This window comes from Leopardus geoffroyi, chromosome C1, assembly GCF_018350155.1.
Source record: "Leopardus geoffroyi isolate Oge1 chromosome C1, O.geoffroyi_Oge1_pat1.0, whole genome shotgun sequence".
In the NCBI taxonomy this organism is placed as follows: Eukaryota; Metazoa; Chordata; class Mammalia; order Carnivora; family Felidae; genus Leopardus; species Leopardus geoffroyi.
The window spans coordinates 61,321,646-61,343,812 of NC_059328.1; the positions used below are offsets into that span (position 1 = coordinate 61,321,646).

Sequence of the window (22,167 nt, forward strand, 5' to 3'; positions counted from 1 at the left end):
TGAACGTTTCTGTTAGCTTTGCATATGGCACCTTCTTCAAAGCCTGCAATTCTTTAAAATCTCTACCTTTAGAGTTGAATAATAAAAGCAGGATGATTTATACTTCATTTAAAATTAATCTCTGGCCACTGATATTAAAAATAGTGTGGTCATGACCTCTTCTCCAGTTTGAGGGAGAGGTTTTCTCAAGGCTTCTGATGGGTGTGTCTCTGCTGAGGAGAGGCTGTGGCTCTCCTGAGTGATGAAACCCACCGGAGTCTCCAGGGCCTGCACCTGATGACTGGATATCAGACACAAACTAAGCGACACAAATCAACTGGCACTGTCTGAAATTAAAAAAAAAAAAAAAAAAAAAAAGGCCAAGGTCAAGGCTGTTACCTTTTCAATGTTTCTAACTCATTCTTATGAGCTCTCTTTGATGCTGCACTTCCATGGCCCTGTGCATGCCAGTCTTGTCTGATGGACCCATTAGTTTAATCATCGACTGTCTGGCTTAGAATGTGCAGACCTTACTATCATCAAATACATTTCACAAAGTTTGGCTCGAAAGCCATCTGAGTCGGCATCACCCGAGATCCTTGTTAAAAATACAGATGACTACAGACCTACAGGCTGAAGATGGAGCTCAGAAATCTTTAATTTCATCCAATACTTCTAGTGATATTTTCCAAGCTGAAGTTGGAGAACCAGGGACTTATAATATGAGAAATACTTATTATTCTTGAACTTGGTATCATGTCTTTATCACAAAACAGGGGCCAATACTTTAATTTTTTAATGCTCATTTATTTAGGGGCCAATACTTTAATGAACTCTTGGCTTATGGATGAGTTTCTCTATTTTCCTTTTTAAGATGCAGGAATGGCATAACTATGAAAAGCTTGGTCTTTAAAACGAGGAAAACCTAAGTTCAATCTGCCTCAGTCTCCTCACCTATAGATCAGAAAACCTAGTGGTACCTAATGTGATTGGTTATTGTCTGTCTACTCTAGAATATAAACTCATGAAAGAAGGGTCCTACGGCAAAGTCCTATGGCACTTTGTATTGTCAGCACTTTGGACTGCACATAGTATTGCACATATAATTGTTCAAAATATATCAATTCAGAATTTGTTGCAGAAGCTAATTTGATGAAAATATATAAAAAATTGTAATGGGACCTGCAAAGTAAACTATGCCATTGTTGTTGTTATTTTTATTACTATTATGATTTTAAAATATGAGAATATTCAAAATAAGAGAAAATAGTAATGACAGACATGTGGACTATAGTTTTCTGAGGAAGAAAAATAAAGTAAGGTTAAATTTTCGTCAATAAAGTATACGTCAATTCAGCAAGGTAGAAGGTGATTCTGATTCAGAGAAAAAAAGCCCATCATGTTGAAGAAATCACACAAACTTCACCTTTTCTTAAAGTTATGAGTGCTTAGAGAAAATACTTGAAATTGAGAAATCCTTCTTTTTAAGAATTGCTGAAGTTTAGATTTAGAATTCCACTGAATGAACATGGTACCAATTAGCATTTTGTTAATAATTTAGTATATCCTTAAAGAGGATAAAGGTATTTATAAATTTCCAGATAAGTGAACTTGAACCATAAAAATAGCCATGTACTTGTACTGCTAGGGATTCTCAAAAAGAGCCTAATGGTAGTCTTAAAAAAATGAATGGCTCACCCAAAGTTACCATGAGGCCCACCTAAACTACTGCTACCTGTTACCGGTAATTCACTTATGAACCTCTGATATGTGTCTGTCCAAATAGCACCTAAATTACACAAGCCATTTCTGGCTTCCTTACCTGAAATAGTAATTTGTCTCTTACTCTTTTTTACAGCTTACCTTTCTTTATTTTTTTCTTCATGGCACTGATCACCATTCAGCATACCATTCTTTCCTATTCATGTGTTGTCTGTCTCCTCACCCAACATAATATAACCAGAAGACCTCCATCAGTGGGCCACTTAAACTACAGACTATTGGTCCAAGGTTAGGCAAGGTTGGAGAAAAGGCAAAATTTGGGCCAAGACAGTATTGGACATTGAACAGTCAGTACTGGTCTTGGGCAGTGATAGATTTGGTGATGCTGTATCTAACAGGATGCTAATAGATACAGAGAGCCACATGAAAAAAATCTATTTGAATATCAGAGGCTAAGTTAGCATTTCCTAAAGCATGTTCTATGATATAATTTGGAAAAAAAAAAAACACAGATTAATTAGCAAAATAAAATCAGGAAGTATTTCTCCAAATCATACCCTTTCTTTGAGGTTTGCATTGGGTATTAAGATACCAAAAACTATGAGAAATATTGGAACAAAAACACTTCCTTACTTGAATATCCTGTTTCCCACACTTATTTCACCAAGGACTATTTCTTCTTCCCCCCATCACATGCATTAAATATCTGAAATGAGTGATTAAGGAGAATTAAGAATACAATGTTAGCCGTTTAAGAAAGGAATTAAACCTCCAGAAGAACTCCAGTGAAAACTCCTCTGATCCCCACAAACTCAAGTTAGGGAGATGTGAACTCATCCTGAGATACTCATTTCTCTCATAGAATTCAATAGATACTTTATCTTGCTGGGTCTGACTCTGGGTTCTGGATAGGGATATATAATACCCAATAACACCCTTATATGTATGATTTCTTTATTCCCATGTGATTCAATGAAAGACTAAGGTCACAACATTCAAACTGAACCTAAACGTACAGTGGGGTCCCTGAAGTAATGATGTTTATTTCATTGATATGTAAAACAGATCATTTTGATTCATGTTTAATCTAAAACCTGAGTGAAACCTGGGAAATCAAATAACATTTTTTTTCCCAGTATCTGTCCAAAGGGCATTTTGGAAAATATCAAATTTAAATGACCTTTCTTTTGCTAGGTCCTGCAACTGAGAAAAGGGAATTTTAGTATGCTAGGAGAGACCTGAGCCTGGGCCAGTAAATCTCTGCTGTGTCCCTTCCCAGATCCTTACCATCAACCTTGATGGGTCTTTGAAGTCAGAGTAGAGATGGAAATGGTGCCGTGTTGGAAGCAGCAGCAACATGAGCTCCAGATGTGCTGACAGGTGGCCTCCAGGAAGGCTTCACTATAAGGGCAATTAATATGGATGTGACCTTCATCCTGAAATGAGCCAAAGAGACTTTTTGATATTTTCCACGTGTCAGGTCTGAGACTATTTCACAGCAGTCAGGATCAGATAGAACAAGCCTATTAAGGCTCCCCGGGTTCAAATTTGCAGTGTGTTTAGAGGAAAGAACATTTATCACGGAGGGTCCAAACTATTTTAAGTTTTTTGCCCTCCATAAATGATAAAACTGTATATTAAGAGCCTCTATTCCCACCCTAATTCACACCACACACATACATGCACACACACACACACCTCTACAAATCTACGAATACGCATGCATGTACACACAGATGTACATTTTATACTATCATAACAAATATAATACATAAATGGAATATAAATTCCATTTGGAATTATATAGCACAATCTGCATCATTCTTTACCTTTTAGAGTTCACATAGAATATATTTATCCACTTCTAATGTGAAATATCCTACTCTTATTGCAAATTTTAACTTACTCCTCTAAAACTCTTCCCTTACTTCAGAATGAGTTAAGTGGTATTCTGTCTGGGTTTCCATAGCATCCTAAAACATCTATGTCTCTTGGAACCCTTGTTGTATTACATCGAAATATGAATAAGCATCTTATGAACTGAAGATTTCTCAAAGGGCAAGACCTGGTATTGTATTTCCAGAACCAAACAGTGTCTGACACACACTATATCACCAATACTGCTTGTAGAATTTATCCGTATCTAAGCCTCTGTACACAGTTAAATAGTGACTTATCCAGAGAATTTGGTCTAATGACTAAGACAGGCATATGAAAATATAATGGGTCAATGCACTAACTATAATTCTGTGTGTATGAGAGACCTTTCTGAAACCCATATTTGACTGATATTTTTGGCAATCACCTGATTAAGTATGCTTAAAAACAATAAACATAGTTTATAATTGTGGTGCTAAATTCTTTTCAGAGTTTTATTTCATGGTAGAAAGTCCATAATTTTTTTAATCTAATAATTTAATTTTAGTTTGAATTAGGTATTCTTTGGTCGAACATTGAGGACAATAGGAAAAAAAATGATTCCTCCCATTGTTTTGAACATAATATCTCAATCAAGGATGCTTGCTATCACTAAATAAATATGATATTTACAAATGGTTTATATTTGGCTTGCAACCATCTTTAGCATTATATGTTCCTCTTGAAACACCTACTCTCTCTGGCTCTTTCAATGGGAATAATCACAAGCAAAGAAGGGCATTCCTTTTGAGAAGTGAGATCATGGGATCATGGCAGCTGTCACAAGGATTATGAATTTCTAACAAAGTACTTTTATTTCCCATTATTGTCACACTTTAAACACCTATTTGTCTCTAGCCCCCACAGGGATTGGTTGAACTGTCACAAGGTTAAAAATGTGTACATACAGAGCTGAGGCTATTTTTAACGACATACGCTATTTTAGGCTTGTCTGATATTTTCTGAAAGCATACTGTCTAATACTCCCTCTGGAGTTTCTCACCATCATCTGAACTACTTATTCTCAGAGAAACTTATAATGGGTAAACTTTACCAACTTCATATCTACTTCATCTTCCAAATCATTAATAAATACAGCACAGAAACCATCTAATCGACTGTTGTTAAAGAGTCTGAGGCTGATTCTATTTTCCAAAGTTATTTCAATTGCCCTTCCTGCCAGTGTTCACTATTTCTCTAAGTGCAGTCTCATTTTAAGTCCCATTGTTCATCACTAGTTATAAGAAAATGACGCCTCCACTTGCCCAAGGATAGAGCACTCCATTGAGGGAACAATCTCACCCTTTCATGATCACCGTGAAAACCGCTTTCATCAACTACTCAATGTCACACATCACAAAACTAACTAAATGCTTCCATTCTCCTTTCTAGGCACCAAACAATCTATTCAAAGCAGCAATTTATTTATGACAGCAGGAAATTGGTTCCCCCTACTATCTTTCCAATGTGTTGCTGAAGTGGGTATTCTTCAAAAATTAAGTTCATCCCTTATTATTCTCAATGTGAAATGATTTACACTCTATTGTTCTTTATAGCTTTGCCTTTCAACCACAGTGAGAATTAACCACATTTTATGAGTTTCTCCTCTCCTTTTTGAGAGAAACACAGACACACACACACACACACACACACACACACTAGCAAAGGGCAAGCTTCAACATAGATACATCTTAGATAACCCAGAACAATGCCACTTTTCCTAAGATGGTAACTACAAGGTTAAAAATTAAACCACTGGATGATTTCTTTAAAGACACTTTGGTCATTTCCTTTGTTTATTAGAACAATGTGTTTACAAAGAATAAGGCATAAGGTCAAAAGATCTAAGTTTGCCTGCTCTTTTTCAATAAGTATGTGACTTTTGGAAAGTCCAGCTAACTCTTAAATTTCATTTCTCCTTCTGTAATATGGATGATGGTGACTGACCTGTTTACCTTACCAGGCCATTATAAGACTCAAATCAGCTAATATATGAAGGAACTTTATAAATGCAGAGCAGAATACAAAAGTGATGCAATATTACCAGTCTTCCCCCAAAATTAATAACATTGAAGAAGATTAAAAATTAAGGCAATATCATGATTTTTTAAACAAGCATGTGAGAACATATTTTTAAAAAATTTCCCAAATGTTAAAAGATAATTTTAAAAACCAAGCCTAGCACACTTAAGCTGAAGTAGTGTTCAAGAGGTGTGATTATAGCAAAGCTGTACTTCTCTTTAATGGAAATAAACATCAAGCAATAAAAAATGAGACAGGCACAGGCAAGTAATTTTCCCACAAAATAGAATCAAACTATTCTTCCTAACAAGACAATGTATAAGGGTGGTCCTCCACTAGAAGGGGTAAGAGAACCAAAGAATAAACTAGAAATTTGAATGGGAGTCCTTAAAAATGTAATCGAGAATTGATGTATCTTTATGTCTTTGGCTTCAAAGCAGCTAGAGAAATAGAGGACTCAGGTACAAGTAATATCAATAAACTTTGCTTAAAGAGAAACAGTCCAATGCCTTACCTGAGCAGTTTAATTGTTTCAAGGAGAATTGCTGGGAACTGGGTTACTAGGAGCTGACCATGGTTGAGAGGAAGAATTGACACATTTAAGAAAAAAAAAACCACCTGGGTGGCTCAGTCAGTTAAGCATCTAATGTCAGCTCAGGTCATGATCTCATGGTTTGTGGGTTCTAGCCCCATGTAAGGCTCTGTGCTGACAGCCCACAGCCTGAAGCCTGCTTTGGATTCTGTGTCTCCGTCTCTCTCTGCCCTTCCCCCACTTGTTCTCTGTCTCCCCAAAATAAATAAATGTTTAAATTTTTTTTTAATTTTTTTTTTAACGTTTTTATTTTATTTTTGGGACAGAGAGAGACAGAGCATGAACGGGGGAGGGGCAGAGAGAGAGGGAGACACAGAATCGGAAACAGGCTCCAGGCGCTGAGCCATCAGCCCAGAGCCCGACGCAGGGCTCGAACTCACGGACCGCGAGATCGTGACCTGGCTGAAGTCGGACGCTTAACCGACTACGCCACCCAGGTGCCCCAAAAATTTTTTTTTTAAAAAAAAGAAAAACAAAGCCTAGTGAAGGACATTTTGGATAGTCAGTCCATGGTGATTATTCTGTTAATCTCTTGTGCATTTCTTTCCCTCTCTCTAATTTGATAAGACTATACGTAATAAAAAAGAACTTAGAACTAGTTAATCCCCCACTAGTAAACCAGGTTGGCAGCTTTACACAGAACCTTGAAGTGGGACTCTGTTACTTGATCTGTAAAATGGGAGAGTCAAAATGGGGATTGGGAGTCTTCCAAATTTTGACTATATTTTCTAAAAATCCTTTTTCCCTGAAGTGTTCTTCATGTATGTGCTGCTAAAGCTATTTTTTTTATTGGTTTGCTTGTTTCCAGGATAGGAATTGAGACTTATATTGGTAACTAGTGACTAATATTGGTTACACTCCACTCTGTGTCCTACATGGCTCCACATTGCTACTTCTCCCACCCCACTCCCATCTGTTTTCAAGCATCCATTTCTGTCTTTTTAAAATTTTTTTTTTAACATTTATTTATTTTTGAGACAGAGAGAGACAGCATGAACGGGGGAGGGTCAGAGAGAGAGGGAGACACAGAATCCGAAACAGGCTCCAGGCTCTGAGTGGTCAGCACAGAGCCCAATGCGGGGCTTGAACTCACGGACCGCGAGATCATGACCCGAGCTGAAGTCGGACGCTTAACCGACTGAGCCACCCAGGTGCCCCCCATTTCTGTCTTAAGAGGCTTCTTTGATGTTTTAAAGTTCTGAAAGTTTCACCAGTCTAGAAATCTTGGCAGACAGGAGTGACTTTAGATTTTGGAAAGCTAAGAAAGCTCTGTCCAATAATTGTCTCCATGAAAATCAGTGTAGAGATAGTTAAATGCTCATGGGCAACAGCCAGAACTGAGTGGAAGGAAGGAGGACATCTTCCAATGACCTCCTAAGCAGACAACATCTTGACTCCCAGACCAGGTATTTCAGAAATTCTTGGTTCAGAATGAAAACACATTGGCACCAATGTCCCAGAGAAATGAGTCCAACCATGGTACTAGTCGTTAACTTTGGCTCTAAGAGAAGATATGATAGCTGTAAGGAACAGATTCTCAACCTTCCACCATGTTATCTGTCTATCAGTTAATTAAGTAGGTAAATTTATGAGAGTATTATGAAAGGTAAATTTATGAGAGTCCCTTTAGTGTGTTCTAGGTCTACACTGTATGCAAATAAACTAACCAGTTCATATATTTATATTTATTATTCTTATATACAGTATATTTGTTCATCATTGATACAGTTCAGCAAAGCCTATACTGTTGTTTTTGGTCTGTTTGTTGTTGACAGTGATTGTAGTTTGAGGTACTCAGTTTAATGATGAATTAGCATTCTTCAGTTGGGTTCAATGGTTTATTCCCAACCATGTTCAACACTCTCGACTTTAATAAAAGAAGAAAAAGGGGAAACAAACAAACAAAAACTTGGCACTCAGCAAAGTGGTAAAAGCTTGAATGACAAATATGTTACACCTCTCACACAAAAGTCACTTTTGAGTTTAGAATCTGAAATGCTCTCCTGAGATAACCTCATCCTAAGAAGACAGGGAGAAGGAACAGGCAAACATACTGGCATGAAATATGGCCAAAATGAAAAGTAAAGAAGACACCGGCGCTCACCAGTGTGTGCCTAATATGCATTGAGTGCTTCAAATACAATAGGTGTTTCCTTCATTCTTCAAACCCTGAAGGCAAAGAAAGGGGCAAGCGTGGCTTAATAACCTTTCCAAAGTCATGCAACTAAAAAGAAATAAAGTCAAAGATTTGATACAAGATTGATCTGAGCACAGGTTTCATGTCCAGGATTTTTTCAGGTACATGAAGGATAGAAAAAGCAGTGATAGCCCACATTACAGAGCATGTACCACTTTCCAGGCACTGATCTAAGAACTTTGCATATGTTACCTCATTTATTCTACAACAAATTTTTTTTTAAATAGATATATTAAAATCCGTTATTTAAATAAAGAATGAACATAGAGTTTAATTAACTTGCTCAGTGTTGCCCACCTTGTCAGGGGCAAAAACCCAGGTGTGAACAGTGTAATTTTGACCTTAAAGCCAATGTTTAGTCACTATTCTTAGTATACAACAGCTGAACTCTAAAACATTGTCCAATCTTTTATGGACCAGAACTCCATACTCCTAGTACTCAGTGCATTCATTCAAAGGCTATTAAGTGCTGACTATATGATACACTCTATTAGAAACTGGGGATCCAAAGAAAAGTAAACCAATGACTCCTGCCTCTGCTACCTTGTAACAGTAATAGCAGCAAAAACCAAACCCGGTCACAGAAGGCCGTCTATACTTATATGATCACCAATGATAAAAACCACAAATCCTAGCCTGGGTAGAAATAGGAAAGAAATAGAATATTAAAACCAAGATGAAAATGATGGGAGGATCTGTTTCAGATATGTGTTGGGTCATGTTATATGTCTAATTAATTAAAGTAAACCCTCAACAAACTTCCTGTACCAGGCCTCTTTTAGATGCTCAGGGAGCTGCTAGTAAAGGAAAAAGAAAAAATTCCCTATCTTAATGGAGCTCACATTTGCTACAGCCCGTTTTCTTTACTGTATTACCTTTATCACATCACCTTTATCAGTAGAAGCACTATTAGTCTAATTAAAATGTAAATGGAAGACATTTGCTATTGATTTTGTATATTTCAAGATATATACGGAAAGATAGGAGAATATCTGATTTTATAAATAACTATTATTCAGATCCATTGATTAAAAAATATTTAACATTAAATAACTCTGATCATTATATCTCCTGGTTAGTTTGAATATCATTTTCCTCTAGTAGATAGTGAAATAATGCCTACTTCTACTTTTAAGCCCCTTTGTTGAGCTGTTGATTTCAATCCTGGCAGTGTTTATGCATATGGAACTACATGTCAATCAAGCTCTCTTTCTCACTACCTGGGACTCCACCTCCCCCACCCCATGCCACAGCTCTTTTTCATCAGCTAATATGAAGTATAAAATGGGATACTGCACCTCTACCTTAAGTCCACACTATCTTATACTTTATCCTAAAATATTCCTTTTGTCTTGGCATCTTTGATATATATATGTATGTGTGTGTGTATGTGTGTGTGTGTGTGTGTATACGCGTATATATATATATACACGTATATACGTGTATATATATATATACGCATATATATATAACCAAATGTATTGTGCCTTTGACTTTATGGCAAATAGACAAATTAAACATGAAGAAATAAAGGCACTGCCCAATCTGGCTTAAGTGCAGAAGTCCATTTAATTCTACTGCTCTTCCCAAGTAGTTCCCAGGGTCCACACTGAATGGATATAATTTTGCAGCTACTAATTTTCTTAGGGATTCTAAAGAAGTCATGAGAAAATATGTATGTGGCCAAAAAAGAGCTTTTTAATGCATTTTGCAATTTATGCAAATCTATACCTACTATAGCTTGCCATTTAGGAAATTACCTTAAACCATTTTCCATTCACCCACCATTAACCTAGCTTGACGGATGTCCACTAACTTCCCTACAGTTAAGGCACTATAAAATCTCCATTTATCCCACCAGCTAGATTTTATTTTGCTCAAAAGACTCCTGCCATCCCCAATGGTTGTTAGCCACCATGCAGAGCCTTCCCACTTTTGTTTTAGTGAAAACCTTTCAAACCAGTACTCAGAAGCATTTACCTCAAAACCCCCTTCACCATGTCTTGCTGAAAACAAAGCTCAAAGATATTTTCTTTTTACTTTAAAAAAAAAATTAATACAATTTTACCTAAAGGGCTGTTCAGTTTGGGAAAAGACTGATACAAATCATTTCTGATGTGCAGGCATCCCTGAGTAATGCATATGCTGTTACCTGTTGGCATTTTTCTCTACCTGCTTGAGTGTACCTGTCAACTTTGAAAGAGGCATTAGCTGATTTTCAATGCAAGCTCATCTGCAAGCAGAGGCTTAGAAAGAAACTCTCAAACAGAGCTTTTACATAATGCCTTGTTCCTACGGAAACCATTTTTGTTTTGTTTGAGCAAGAACTGACCCGTTTCTATCATATGAAAGAGTGTATGTGCATGTGTGTTGTATTTTGCATTTTGATCCTCAGACTGTAATTATAAAGCCTGATCCACTCATGTTGAAAGGACATGATCTTGTATATTTTCTCTGTTTATTCTTTATACAGGGGGAGGGTTTCAATTTGAACTGAAGAAATCAGACACAACCTTTGATATTAGAAGCATTTTAATTGTTTATTAATACAAATCACCATGAATTTATTGAGGTCAGACAAATAAATACAATAATGTCACTGTGTTAATTTATTGATAAAGTTATCTTAATGAGAAGGTACTTATTCTAGGCTTCATAGAAAGAAGAAGCGTACTTTTTATAAATTGTTCACAAGATGTATTTCTCTGTGTTTAGGAAAAGATGTTGACATTCATACGGAAAAGATGTTGACATTCATACGACTTCAAGTCCATTTAGTCAAAGTTATTATTTATCTTCTATATATTGTGTAATGCAAGGATCACTGTGCAAATCAGACTGTTTTGATCCTAAAACTTCATTTTTCTTTCTACCCTCGGGGGAAAAAAAAACCCTGTTCAATTTTCAATGACTTTCAATAGCAATGCTAGTTATTCCAGATTGTTCATATCCCTGAATAAGGGAATCGGCCTCAAATGGGAAAGTTCTTTTTCTATCTGTAATAGAATATGTTTTTAAAAATTGGTGGCTCCAATGTCAACGTATCATGGGAAATAATACATATAATCAGTAATTTCTTTGTTTCTGAGATGTATTCCAAAATGCAGAGTATATCTCAGGGGCAAATCTGGATTTATTTTTCTCCTTGATTACAAAACCCATGGAATTAGGAATCAGAAAATCATAAAGTAACTGTGTATTATAGTCACGACATTCCTTCTTTACTGTCCCACTTCCTACAGATAAGCATGAAATAATTACCTCCTTTTTCCTTATAAATAACACCTTACAGCCTGAGAAGCACGGTTCATACTATTCATGCTCAGGACTGTATCTCCTGCAGTTGATGCTGTGGGTACATGAGGAGAGGGAGGTTCGTTCATCATTCAACTTTGATGCCTTTATAGTATGGCCATCACTCACCAGAGCATTGCATAAATAATGAAAGCATTGTGTTCTCTGAAGGGACAAGAGAACACAACATGAGTAAAGTTCCCACTATGGATTTGGTTTTTCCAAGACTCTTCTGTCTCTGTTGTTATTTTTTAATCATCACTCCCACCAGGCATTGTTTGCCTATTGCAACAGTAACTAAATGAGTTGAGAATTCTGTCAGGTTTTTATCCACAGCGGTTACTGCAGACATTACTAACTCATTAAAAAAAGAAATTCAGAAGAAACAAAGAACTTTTACTCTCCTTTTCAGATATCACTATTTAACAATAACTATTCCTGGTTCCAAAGGTATAGATGCAAACTACGGCTCCACAGTAGGCCAACTTGTTGTTTTTGTTTAAAATAACATTGATAAATGCTTAAGAAAATGTTGCCTTATATGGGGCACCTGGGAGGTTCAGTCAGTTAAGTGTCCTACTTCGGCTCAGGTTATGATCTTGTGGTTCATGGGTTCAAGCCCCGAATCAGGCTCTGTGCTGACAGCTCAGAGCCCAGAGCCTGCTTCAGATTCTGTGTCTCCCTCTCTTTCTGTCCTTTCCCTGCTCCCACTCTGTCTCTCTTTCTCTCTCTTTCTCTCAAAAATAAACATTAAAAAATTATAAATAAAAAAAATGTTGCCTGATAAAGTTCATTCTTTGCTTCATTACAGCTATGTACATTATATGCCCTAAAGAGTTTGTTGTTGTTTGTTTGTTTGCTTTTTCCTAAATAGTTTAAATGGCCAGACATTAGCACATCTTTTGATAGATAGTAAGACCTCGGTAAATATAAACTATTACATGTGAAACAATGACACTTTTGAAAACAAATCCTACCCTGAAAGGACATTACCGATGTTCCATCATCAAAGAAAATTAAAACTATGAACTGGAGGCTTAGAATTCTAAATAAGGAGATACAAAATTGATTTAAAAAAAAAAAAGACTTCATCTTTGAAATTTAAATGTATTGGATTCTTAAGGTGAAAATGGTCATAAATGATTAAATGTCCAACTTTGGACATGTTTGTGAAAGCTTAGCCCTTTTGCTCTCAAAGAGTATTTTTAAATCTTTGTTTCCAGAGCCCTGGGTTTCCGTAGTGTTGCCAGGGTGCCTGCTTCCAGGAACCAGGGAACAGGGGTTGGAAAGGTGATGCTTTATCTGTAGGGAGCTAAAGTACAGAAAGGAGAAAAGAAAATGTGGAGAAGAATCTTGAAGTGGAATATGGGGCAGGATTTTTCCAAAGCATATTGTATTATTAGAAGATAATATATCATGATAACACAAAATGAAAGGCAGTTGGTAGGATAAGGTTGAAACAACACTGACTTCAAGACAAAGAGACTGGGTTTGATTACTGTGATTATCATTTAAAAATGTTGCAGTCCTAGGAAAGTTATTAAACCTGTGAGATTGCTTATTCATGAGCAAAATAGTGAATTCCAGTAAGAACCAATGTAATGAGTATACGAACTAACATATGTGAAACTTCCCATACAATGTGTGGACCTTGTAAATCCTGCACTTTCTAAGACAGGCTTGTGAGTATGCTCAGCTGAGGTGAATATAGCAAGATAACAATGTAGGTGCAATTTATGAATGTATAGAGAAAATGAAGACTAGATTTAAGTTATAAGAAAATATCTAAGATAAGATTAATAATAGTCTAGTCCAACAATACAATAGTTCGACATAGGATTTTTCTACTTTATGGTGGTGAGAAAGTGATACCCATTCAGTAGAAACCATACTTTGAATTTTGAATTTTGATCTTTTCCCAGGCCTGTGATATGAGGTATAACACTCCTGTGATCTGAACTGTGTCAGTGAGCTATGGCCCCTGGTCAGCCACGTGATCACAAGGGTAAAGAAGTGACCATCTTCTGTAAACTTACGTAAACTTACAATCACTCTGTACCCAGACAACCATTCTGTTTGCCACTCTCAGTACAGTATTCAACAAATTACATGAGATAGTCAACACTTTATTATCAAATAGGCTTTGTGTTAGATGATTGTGGGCTTAATGTGAGGGTTCTAAACATGTTTAAGGTCACCTAGTCTAAGCTCTGATGTTAAATAGGTTAAGTAAGTATACTGATTGCATTTCAACTTACAATATTTTCAGCTTATGATGGGTTTATCAGGACATAGCCCCATTGTAAGTCATCAGACTAAAATGTTTAAATGAAAGTAATTTCCCTCTTTAATGTGTGAATATCAATGAAAATATATAAAAAAGATATTTTGGTATTGTCATTTGGAAGACAGGGGGTAACAGCATGCTTACTTGCTGCTGTCCTGGGGCATGTGAACGTTTTAACATCTCATGATTTGGGTCAGTAGAAGGTATGTGTAATCCCTCAGATACTGTGATGTTTCTGTAGCATTGAACATTATTAACAATTTCCATAAATTATCTTCTCACGTTTAAAAAAATGTTTATTTATTTATTTTGAGATCAAGAGAGAGAGAGAGAGCACAAGCAGGGGAGGAGGGATAGAGAGAGAGGAGAGAGAGAATCCTAAGCAGGCTCCTTGCTCAGTGTGGAGCTTGGCAGGGGGCTCCATCCCACAATTCTGAGATCATGACCTGAGCTGAAATCAAAAGTCCGACACTTAGCCAACTGAGCCACCCAGGCATCCCTATTTCTCACATTTTAATTCCTTCTCCAATGTTCCCTGCAAAAATTGAAACCCTTTATCATCCCAAATGCTTATTTTCTCTCCTTTCACTTAGTGTCAGGAACATTAATTGAGGAAAAACTAAAAGCCAATGAGCAGATTAATATCACTACAGGACTGTAGTTCCCAACTTCCTTTGGGACCTTGTTATGACCATGAATTCTGTAACATGCCTGTTTTGCTTTCTTCTGCAATTCCAGAATTTCCCCAGTCTGATTAAGACATCTACATCTGACATTCACTTTTAGCAGATGCCCTTAACATTTACTTGAGAGTAAAAAGGAGACTTTTCTGTCACCTGGGATGACAAGAATCTCATGAACTTTTTCTTTCGCCACCCACAAGTATATATCCACATCAAAAAAAATCTTATTTTATTTTTCTTATTTTAGTAGGAAAGTGTTTTCTTTTGTGTTCTGTGCTCTGAATATACCTCTTCAGAGACCTGTCTCCCTATTTCCTTATATTCTTCCTGTCTCTTAATTCTTGAGGACATGAACACTTTTAAAAATAACAGCAATAAAAAACAAGTAACCATTACCAAATTTATTATGATGTGAGATGAGAAAGTCATTGTTACCCATTTTATCACCGTTCATTTACTCTTCATTTCACTGTTATCTGGATGCTTTTCCTCACCCACCACTGAAACTGCTGTGGCTGGGGTTAAAAGTTCCTTAGGGAAATGATACAGATAGCTGGAAAACCCAGGCCTATGTAAAAGAACCTTTGTTTCAGAAATAATAAACAGAAAAGCCTATTTTTTCCTGTTTCTTCATTTGATTAAAAGAAAATTGACTAATGCTTCCAGGAAGATGGAGTAGATATACTTTTCCCTATTTCTTCCTATTAAAAAACACAAACAAAGAAAAAACTAAACTAATAACCTTGAACATAATGTATTAAATAAACACAAAAGGTCTATAAAGATAGAGTGCAGATAGGCTGTGGAGCTTAGCACCCAAGGAATGATATGATGGTGATGTTTGGAGTTTATTTTTGCCTTAGAGATCTTGGACCAGGAGCTGACTAAGCTAGCAACTTGGAAAGACAAACAGCAGCAGAAAAGAAAATCCCCAACAAAAACTATTCTCTGTAGCCAAAGAACTCATTAAGAGGAGACTTAGCAAGTCAGAGGTGCTTTAGACATAATCACTCTAGTCTAGCCAATTACATAGAAGAAACTGTGCTTCCATCCAAGCATTATTAGCAAAGGACAAGAGAAGAGCCTGGACTTCCACTACTGCGAATTTCTAGTAAGGTGACCCAATATCCCTACTAGGCTGGGGTCAGAGAAGGCCAAGTAGAGAGCCAGAATTTTCTTGCCAACCAGTAGCATACTCCTCCCCACTGAGGGGTAATGGACACTTAAGGTATCACTATATTCCAGGTGCCTGGATGACGCGGTCGGTTAAACGTCTATGTTCGGCTCAGGTCTGTGATCTCCTGGTTGGTGGGTTTGAGTCCTGTGTCCAGCTCTGTGCTGACAACTCAGAGCCTAGAACCTGCTTCAGATTCTGTGTCTCCCTCTCTCTCTGCCCCTCCCCTACTCACTCTCTCTCTCTCTTAAAAAATGAATAAACATTTAAAATTTTTCTAAAAGATATCACTGTATTCCAAGGAGAATGACTAAAGTAAAAAATAAAAAACACATATATGTAGACACACACACACACACACACACACATATGGCAACACCCAATGCTGGATGCTGGAGGATGCAGAGAAAATGAATCACTCATAAAATGCTAGTGAGAACATAAAACAGTGCTGCTATTCTGGAAAACAATTTGGCATAAAGAGCTAAACAAGTAACTACTGTATGATCCAAAAATTGCACTCCTAGGATTTATTCCAAAGAAATTATGACCTATGCTCAGACACAAAGCCATACACAAATATTTATAGCAGCTTTATTTGTAATAGCCCCAAAGGTTTCCCTCAAAGTGTGAAATTTTGGAGCAACCATTCCATGGAATACTACATAGCAATAAAAAGCAAAAAAAAAAAAAAAAATACTGATCCAGGCAACCACCTGGGTGGATCTCCAAAGAAGCGCACTCTGTGAGAACTGGTTGAGGTAAAGAAAGCCAATCCCAAAAGATAAATTACTGTATAATTGCACTTAAGTAACTTTCTCGAAGTGACAAAATTATAGAAATGGGAAGCATATAATGACTCCCAGGTGTTAATGCAGGGGTGGGGTAGGAAGGAAGTTGCTGTAACTGAAAAAAAAGGCAGAATGAGAGCTCCATGTACTGAGGAGACATTCTGTGTATGAATTAATGTGCATGTCAAAATCCTGGTTGTGATATATACTATAATTTTGGAAAATCTTTTCCTTGGGGGACAACTGGATAAAGGGTACGTGGAATCTCTCTGTACTATTCCAACTGCAAACAAATTTCTATCTTGAAAGAAAAAGTTTAATTGAATAAAGTAAAAAGAGATAAATAGGAAAATATAATTGAACATTGAATGCAAATACAAGAATAACAAGTTGAATGGTTTGTTGTTTATGACAGATTTAAAGCTTAAATGAAATGGATACATTATTTGAAAGCTAAAATCTACTCAAACCGAAACAAGGAGAAATAGAAATTCTATCAGCCCTAACTCTGCTGAAGAAAATGAATTTATAATTTAAATATTGCTCTAAAGTAAACTCCTGTTCCAGATGACTTTATTGGTGAATTTTCTTTCAAATATAAAGAAGATATGAAATCAGTTTTGCATAAGAAATAGAAAGACAAGACTTCCCAACTCACTTTATGTCAATAAACTCTGATACCAAGCTACACATGAATATTATAAGAAAGAATTGGGGCGCCTGGGTGGCGCAGTCGGTTAAGCGTCCGACTTCAGCCAGGTCACGATCTCGCGGTCCGTGAGTTCGAGCCCCGCGTCGGGCTCTGGGCTGATGGCTCAGAGCCTGGAGCCTGTTTCCGATTCTGTGTGTCCCTCTCTCTCTGCCCCTCCCCCGTTCATGCTCTGTCTCTCTCTGTCCCAAAAATAAATAAACATTGGAAAAAAAAAATTAAAAAAAAAAAAAAAAAAAGAAAGAAAACAACATGTCAGAACAACATATTATATACAAAGACACAAAAATTTTAACAAAATGTTAGCAAAAAAAACCCCAAACGAGCAGTATATAAAAAGGATAGATTAACATGATTAAAGTGGGATTTACCTCATGAATGCAAGTTTAGTTTTGTTTTGCAAAACCAATTAAAGTGGCTAGATTATTAAATAAAGATAATATGACTATTGCAATAAATGCAGAAATCATTTAACAAAAATCTTTTTGTTTCCAAATTTTCAGGAAAGAAACTTTTAGCAAACTAAAAACAAATAAAAACATCATTCAGTGTGGTAGAGTATAATTAAATTTATATATGTGTATATAAGTATATACATGTGTATGTGTGCACACATACACACAGCCACGGCTGCTAACATAATTAATGGAGAAATCCAGAGCAGATTTTTTTTCCATTCTATAATAGGTGAGAGGTCCTATCCAGCATAAAGAGGCAGGAAGAAAAAAAGAATAAACTTTAAAGAGAGAAAGGCATGATTATACATGCAGAAAATCTAAACAAAAAAAAAAAATCTGCACACACACAAACTGCACTGATTACAATAACATTTTTAGCAAGATCAGTGGATAGAAGGTCAACATAAAAATTAATTGTGTTTTTTATACCAGCAAAAATTTGGAGAAAATAAAACAACTTTAAAATATATATCATTTAGGATATATAAAAATATAAAATACCATTGCATAAATTTAACAAATGATGAGAGACACACCTACCCTGAAAACTGACATGAAATGCTAATTTTAGTTACAGCAGTCTTGCATAAATGGAGAGATACACTATACTGATGAGTTGGAAGGCCCCTAATTGTTAAAAATTAAATTCACCCCAACCTGATCCATAGAATTAATGTAGAATTAATGCCTTCCCGACTGAAGTCCTAGCAAGGTGGGTTTTGTTTTTTGTGTTTGTTTTTTGGAATTGACAACTGATTCTAAAATGCATATGGAAATTTTATGGATCTAGAATAGCCAAACAAATATCAAAAGAACAAAGTTGGAGAATTTCTATTGCCAGATAGTCTAACCATATAGCTACAGTATTTAAGACAGTGGGATAGTCACGAGGATATATAACTTGATCATAGATAACTAGAACAATGGGATAGAATAAGGAGTCTAGAAATAACCCATACTTTTACTTTTAATTGATTTTCAAAAGAGGTACTGAAGCAGTTCAGTGGAGGAAGGAAAGTATTTTTAACACGTGCTGCTGGAACAGCCACAAGAAACCTTCGACCCTATTTCATATTTAGACAAAAAATACTTTGACAAGATTCACAGCCCTGGATGTAAAACAGGAGAATATTTTTTTACACAGATGTCATGATTTCTTAACACCCAAAATACTAACAATAAAAGGGAAAAAAATAGTAAATTTGACTTTCGCAAAATTTTAAAATAAACTCTTATTTTTCGAAAGAACCACTAAGAAAATAAAAAGATATGTGACAGATGGGGAAAAAATATTCACTAATATCCTATCCTTGTTTTCAGAATATATAAATATATACATAACTCGATATAAATGTAATATTTAGACTTATACAGACACTTCACAATGCATGTGATGGGCTGAACTATACCCCCTCAAAATTTACATATTGAAGCCCTAACTCCAAAATGTGACTGTATTTGATTATAGCATCTTTTAAAAGGTGATTTATGAAATCATTGAAATGGGCCCGAGTCCAATAAGACAACAGGAAAAAATTGGACACACAGATAACAGGAATGCCCTTACATGGAGGAAAGACCATGAGAGGAAGCAGCAATGTGTAAGCCAAGGAGAGAAGACTCAGAAAAACCAAACATACTAACACCTTCATCCTGGACTTCTAGCTCCCAGAACTGTAAGAAGATAAATTTCTATTGTTTTAGCCACCCAGTCTGTGGTGTTTTGTTATGGCAACTCTAGCAAACTACTGCAATGTAGCTATAAGAGTAACCAGTAGCACTGCAATAAATGTTTGATATTACCAGTCACCAGATAAATGCAATATTAAACCACAATGGGATACTACTTTACATCAACTAGAGTTACTGAAATTAAAAGCCTGACAACAGGGGCACCTGGGTGGCTCAGTTGGTTAAGTGTCCGACTCTTGGTTTCAGCTTAAATCATGATCTCACAGTTTTGTGGGTTTGAGCCCCACACTGGGCTCTGACCTGGCAGTGTGGAGCCTGCTTGGGATTCTCTCTCTCTGTCCTTCCCCCAATTGTGTTGCCTCTGTCTGTCTCAAAATAAGTAAATAAACTTTAAAAAAAAAAAAAAAAAAGAAAAGCCTGACAACACCAAGTATTGGTGAGGTTATAGAGCAATTAGTCCTTCCATGTATTGGTAGTAGGAGAATAAAATAAAATAGTGCAACCAAGGGAAAATTTTGTCAATTTCATACATCAAACATACATGTATCCTATGATCAAGAAGTTCCACTGATGAGGCTCCATCTAAAAGAAATTAAAATATATGTCCACAAAAACATTTATAGGAATATATGATCCAACTTTAATATAATAGACTAAAGCTGATAACAACAGAATTATATATTGATCTATAGAATGAACACACAGAAATTTATGAAGTGTTGTATATTTGGAGAGTATAATACTACTTAACAATAAAATAGAACTACTGATACATGAAACAACATGGATGAATCTCAACATTACGTTTAGTAAGAAAAAGAAGAACAAATATACATTGTACTTGTTAAAAATACGTAGTCAAAATAATTAATTAGGATATAGTACATCCAGATGTAGTCCTAAGTAATAATAATTAATAACAAAGACCAAATTATAGGATTCAGAGTCCCCAAAGATGAGGATCACATTTGAAGAGCAGAAGTGTACCTTTAAATCTTTTCATGGCAACTTTAGGAATTGGCTGAACCAGCTAGCTTCACAAGACTTCTTGGACTCACTTTGGTTCAATGAATCAGGGGAGGTAAATTCAGAACCACACAAACAAACCATATTTGCGAGAGGCAGTCTGCTTGTCTGGCAGCAGAGCAGAAGGGACCTTGGAGTTAGAAGAGCCAACTAGGCTGGAATACTACTCTGGCTCCTTCCCATCCTGTCATCCCTTTCCAAACCCCACCATAAATTTCCTTCCAGTTAATTTCCTGCCATGAAAACCCAATTCATTCAATGATGATTAATAAAGAAGGATCAAACACAAATATAATACCTAAAATAAGAAACAGAAAGGCAAAAAGACTAGGGGTAAACACTGATCGTATTTGACTCTTCAACTCAAGAGTAAAACCAACGTATCAGAGTGATAGAATATAAAATATTATGTGCCCTAATAAGTAAAAATAATGTAGAAATTATATAACAAGTGAAAATGGAGAAGAGAAGAGAAAGTGGGAGATAGAATAAGATAACTGGTTACATTATCTGATAAAACTGAGCATCAAAATATCATTTGCAGCTGAAAAATCAAGTAAAGGAGTTCTACTATGTCCTGAAATAAAGAATGGCCCTTATTTTCAATTGTCTATGTAGTAGTTACTAAAATATTTCACTTAGTAGATACCAAAGAAAACCTTCCAAAAAAGAAATAGTGTGTGTACACACACACACACACACACACAACATATTATCTGAACAAAATGGGATAAAACTAGAAATGAACTATTAAACCATAAAATAAAAAATTTCTACCAACTAGAAATTTAAAACTGTTTCATAAGCATCTCTTCTTTAAAATAGTGAAATCTTGGGGTGTCCGGGTGGCTCAGTTGGTTAAGCGTCCAACTTCGGCTCAGGTCATCATCTCACAGTTCATGAGTTTGAGACCCTGGTAGGGCTCTGTGCTGACAGCTCAGAGCCTAGAACCTGCTTCAGATTTTGTGTCTCCCTCTCTCTCTGCTTCTCCCCCACTTGTGTTCTCTCTCTCTCTCTCTCTCTTTCTCTCAAATAATTAAAAACATTAAAACCAAATAGTGAAACCAAACACAAGAGACAAAATTCTTAGAAAATAATGTAAATAGCTATACTACATACGAACTCTATGGGATGAAAAACAAATCTGGATAGCCCTGCAGCCTGATTTCTCATGTCTGTTTGGGGGATAGCTTAACAGAGAGCTAGCACAGCCAAAATGAGTCCTCTGCAGAGAAGGACCATCACCTCCACTGATGTCATCATTCCTGACTGACAAGGCAGCTCTCAGGGTCCCTTGTATGCATCATCTTGCTCTTGGTTTGCCTTCGTTCCAATGATGTCCCTAAATGCAGCGATCTTTCGATGCATTTCATTTTACTTAGAAGAGGGTGATGAGGGTGGTGTTCCCTAGCCTCTCTTATACTTACCAATAAATATGAATCACAGTGTAGATATATGATTTGTTCTTGTTCATGTGGTGCTTCTGATTCCAGTCTTGTCTGCTAGCAGAGACAGATGCTTCTCTGCAGTTAAATTGGCCATGGAGCAGGCAGAACATTTATGGTGTAGAATAACAAGATTTTAGGGACGTTGTGTGCTCTGTTACTTCCCTACTGATGTTATC

At 36.3% G+C, this 22,167-nt stretch overlaps 1 long non-coding RNA gene across 1 annotated transcript in view; it reads right to left on the reverse strand.

Moving 5' to 3' along the window:
• Positions 1-2,329: 2,329 nt before the first annotated feature.
• Positions 2,330-22,167, reverse strand: part of LOC123598068 — a 30,463-nt gene continuing 10,625 nt past the window's right edge. Inside the window, exons 2-3 of the long non-coding RNA XR_006712380.1 lie at positions 2,989-3,137; positions 2,330-2,407 (exon numbers count right to left, since the gene is read on the reverse strand). This is a non-coding gene — a long non-coding RNA (uncharacterized LOC123598068). The remainder of the gene's footprint in view (positions 2,408-2,988; positions 3,138-22,167) is intronic.